Source organism: Pseudopipra pipra, chromosome 9 (assembly GCF_036250125.1).
Source record: "Pseudopipra pipra isolate bDixPip1 chromosome 9, bDixPip1.hap1, whole genome shotgun sequence".
Taxonomy (NCBI): Eukaryota; Metazoa; Chordata; class Aves; order Passeriformes; family Pipridae; genus Pseudopipra; species Pseudopipra pipra.
In genome coordinates, this window is record NC_087557.1 from 25,731,779 (window position 1) to 25,736,571 (window position 4,793).

Below are 4,793 nucleotides of genomic sequence, written 5' to 3' on the forward strand. Positions count from 1 at the left end.
AGTAGCTGGAGTAATAATTTCATGTTCCAAATAACAGGGTTCTTGCCCCTCTCTCCCAAGAAGCAATGATCAGATATGAAGGTTGAAGGACCAAGAGACCTTCAGATCCTTGAGTCTGTCCTGTATAACCCTGGGAGAACAGACCCTGAATTAAATCTTTTTGGTCTTCTGGCACATGGCAGCTCAGACACCAATAGGGTTTCCAGGAAGCTGCTGCATTCTCCTGAGAAAGCATCATCTCCAGCCTGCTTTGCCCCTAGAAATACTGCAGCCAAACCATGCATGAATGGCAAAGGTGTAACTGGGATATTCAGAGATTAAATGACACCAAGCGGCGCTACAGCTGAAGATAAAGTCTGTTTTCATTACAATGAGGTGAAATGAAAAGTTTTATCTACCTGCAACAGCACATATCTATTATTAATATATTTATATATAACCCCTTCCCCATAATGGTGTAAAAAGTCAGTTTGCTCCACAACTCCCTGTTAAGCACTGTGCCCCACTGAAAACCATGTCCAGACTAAGTCAATTAGAGCCAAGTATTTCTCTTTTATGGAAATCAGGCTCTAATGAAGCCAAGAACAGCTCAGTGTTTCCAAAGTCAGAGGAGACCAAGGATGTCTGCTGGTGCTTGCCCATGGAGCCATGGCCCATGTGGAGCAGGAGAGGAGGGTGCAGGCAGCAGGGAGATGGGGTTAGGGCAGGCAGAAAACACCACTGGGTGAGCACATGGCTTGATCTCCAGCTGCCACTGCAGCACCTTTGCAAGAAGCGTTCTGACTCACGAGCCAGCCCCGTTTTATGGCTGTGAGGTTTTCTTGGTATTTCAGGCACCATTTGCTAAGGCACAGCCGGCATCCAAATAGCTTCTTTTACAACCAGACGCAAATACACCAAGCCCCACTACACACAGACAGAGATTTACTCACCCCACACATTCTCCTTGGTTAATGTGGTACACGTGTGCCACTGCTGCGTCCGCACGTCCTTCGCCAGCTCGCCGAGCCCTGGCTGCTCTCACGTGATGGCTCAGCTGGGTTCTGATGGCTTTTGCAGGAGGAGGTCAGAGGGTTCATTCGAGGATATCCAAACTATTTTAAACATACTACCCCATTCCTTTATGCTACAGTGGCTGCCCCTTTCCCCACACAGCACAGCAGATGCGGAGTCAGGAGCTTGAACGCAGCTTTAAGCCATCGCTGTAGGTGGATCGGCTTTCCTGGTTTCCCTCAGGTGTCTACCTTGTCGTGTCTCACACAGCCCCCAATCTAAGCAAAGGGAAGTTTAAACAGTTCAGACAGTCTGGAAATGCAGGGTATTCCTCCCCTTCGGCATGACCGCCATGGGCTTGTCTTCCAGGGTTTCACAGCTCTCCCCGGGCTCGACTGTTCGTTTCATTGCTCCACGCTTGGCCTCCCCTCCATTCTCCCCACGACTCCTCGCAGTCGGGGGTCACTGAAGCCCGAGCTGCCGAGCCTCCCCAAGACCCCATCCCTCATTCCCAACCCATGAGTCACTTCCTCCCCTCAAGCCTCACCTTTCAACTTCCATTTTTCATTTGCTTATGATTTTCTCTCCATCTCCATGGGGGTTTTTGCCCTACACCATTCAACTGCAGCCCTGTTGGTCCAAGCAGGAGTGCTACTAGTGGTTTCAGCAGCTAATTGAGGGGTGTGAAGACATCACATAAACACAAGGGGCCAAATCTTCCTTCCATGAAACACAGTGCCAGCCCCTGTGGGGATGACCTGAGTTGCATCAGCTGAAAATCTAAGCCATGCTGATGTGATCACTTGAGGTTTCTTGTCTCTCAAGAAAACAACATCATCAGATGATCAAAAGTGGGTTGGAAATGGTAACAAATCCATCTGACAAGAAAGAAAAAAAAGAAAAAATTCCCTGCTTTCCTGTTTCACATGCTTTGAAATTGGCATGTTTTCTATGATTTTCATCAGTATTTTGTGTTGAAATTATTGTTATTTTTGGAAACCACTACAAATATGGCTTTTGGTAGGAAAATGTAGTGTCTGGCCAATAAATAATTATTATCAGGATTTCAAAGATCTTACTGAAAAATCACCTCTAATTTAATAAAAAAATATGAAAATATAATTAGTGATAATTTAGTTTTGTGGAGTTTCATTTTAAAAGAGCTTAAAAAAACCCCTTTTTTTGCCTATGAAGCACCATAAAATTTTAGCTCATCATAAAATCATGCAGGCTGAGGTTTGGGGGTTTTGCCATCCCCAACCCCTGGCAACCAATAGTAAAGGGACTTCTGAACAGCAGAATCTGCCTGGGACTTCTGGCTCAATGGTCTCTGATGGACACATCCTTTATGGCTCTGTCTCATATAAAGCATTGGTATATGGTAAAGTAATCCTTACTTTTTTACTGCATCAGCTGTGAATGGGAAAGTCCTCTATGGAAGAAGTGGGTGTTCAACCAAAATGAGCAAAACCATGGCCAGCCTTGGGATTTTAGCATATATAATAAGCTACACCTATGGTCAGAGCAAAGAAGATTTAATAGTCACTATGGCCCCTTTCAAAATGTCACTCCTGCTTTCAGTATCCTCTTCCTGGACTCTTCTGCCTTTGCACCCTCAGGTCACTAAAGCTCAGTGACAGTCAGTGCCATTTCCCCAAGGACTTGTCACCTGAGCTCTCTCTCTCCTTACTGGGGTGATGGACTTGCCCAAGCAAGGTTCTTCCTCCTGGAATCTCCTCTGAAGGTCCCAGCAGTGTCCAGACCTCTCCAGCCAGTTCTCTCTTCCAAGAAGCCAGTGGGCAGAGATACCTCTAAGAACTCATGAAAGTGGGGTAGTGTATCCACAACCACCCCAGCAGAGAAGAGCATCCTTTTTAATTTATGGCACCTCCTGACAGCAGGCTCAGACCCCTCTGAGGGCTCAGGTCTGAGCCTGCCCAAAGCCATGTGCATGGGCTGGGAATGACAGCACATGGAGCACAAGTCCATATTGCCACAGTCTTTGCCCTTGACCAAAATACACCAGGCTACTTTGGGATCTGGGGTTGCTTCTCTGGCTTACTGCTGGCTCATGGACATCCCAATTTTCTCCTAGTGCTTATTACACTGACTCTCCACATGCACTCTCCCAGCACCTACTGGCCATGCTTGGGCTCTCCCTTGTCACTGCTGGGATGGTGACAGATGCAGTCTAGGGAGGGAAGAGTGAACCCTGCCAAGGACAGGGGACTGCCCTCCCATGGATGCTGCTCTCAATCCCTGGTGACCATCAGCCTGTGATGAGTGGGGAGTGTGGGTGTGCAAGGAACAAGGGACTGACAGGGCTTGGGAGGGTGCTCTGGTGCCTGCACTCACCTTAGAGGACTGGATCTTCCCCATCTCCAGCTCAGCAAGCCAGAGATTAATTACTAGGGACAGCTGAGACGGAAGGCAAATGGCACCACCCTGAAGCTGAACAAGGCCTGTGACTGTGCACTGTGGGATCCTAAATATTTGGAGAGCGAAGGTCAGGAGAACAGGACACTCCTCAGAGATGATTTTCTTCCCAGCCTGCGGCAGGGACACAGGGCTATGCCTGGAATGACCCTGGGCATTAGCCAGAGCCAGCGCCCTTGCGGGTCAGCCTGAGGTTCAGTGGTACCCACAGGCAGGTCCTTGGCCTCCAGGTTTTGGCTGCCAGTAGGGTCCAGCACGATGCCCTCCCTGTGCCTGATGGGTATTTACAAGAGCCCCAGCGTGGGGCTCCTGAAACCAGGAGAAAAATGCCTGCTGGCCACACCACATCCTTGGTGGGGCACAGTAGGAGCTGCCGCTGGGCGGCTGATCCTCCTTGCCATGTCCCCTGAGCCCGCTGGCCAGGCCCCTGCTGTTGCCAAAATAAACACTTGGGCATGACAACGCTGACATTTGCCTTCCACAATCAGGCGCTGGGGAGAAGGACACAGCCGCGTTATTTTTTACAGGCTGGTCACGAGGCAGGAGACAACCTGCTCAAAGCAGGGAGGTTGGGATCATGTCCCACACACGGCCCATCCCTCCTGCCAAAAGAGCATCCCTCCACTGGGGGGGTCACAGCTCTTCCTGACACCAGTGACAGCAGCAGTCCCACGCTCTGCTGGTGGCTATTGATGGGGTGTAGGCAGGTGTGGTGGGCTGAGATTTCACCTGCTGTCTCTTTTCATGCGGGGAGAGGTTAAAAATGCATCTGGAGGGAGGTTAGAGAGGTGAAGAACTTGAGCCAAGTGTCCTGCCATAGGAGATGAGCATATAGAGGATCCCAAAGCTCACCACACCCCAGCCCACCCATAGGAATGAGCATCTGTCAGACCTCTGATGGAGAAGGGACCACTGGGATACTTCAGAGGTGACAGGGGGACAACTACCACCAGGCACCTGCTGGTGCTTCAATCTTTCTCATCTGTCCCAATTCCCTATTCCTATCCCATCTTGGGATTTGGGAATCAGGTGAAATCTGCTGACAGAGTGCTGGCATCCCTGGGATTTCCCCTAGAGGGGGGGCTGGAGACAGAGGGAAGTCCCTGTGAATGTGGTGCCAGTCAATTTTATTCTGGGAGAGATGCCAAAGCTGAGCACAGCTGCCGAAACAGGGGCTTTCCTCACGAGCAGGCTGCTGTCCCACTGCCCCTGACCTCGGCTGAACACTGTGGGGAAAGTGGGGAGAGATTGTACATCCCTCTCCTGCACCCCAAACCCACCCACTGCAATTACAACCCCAAACTCTCACACTGGAGATGTGTGAGCGTTGCTGTCATGTTCACTAATTACCCAGATAATTCAGC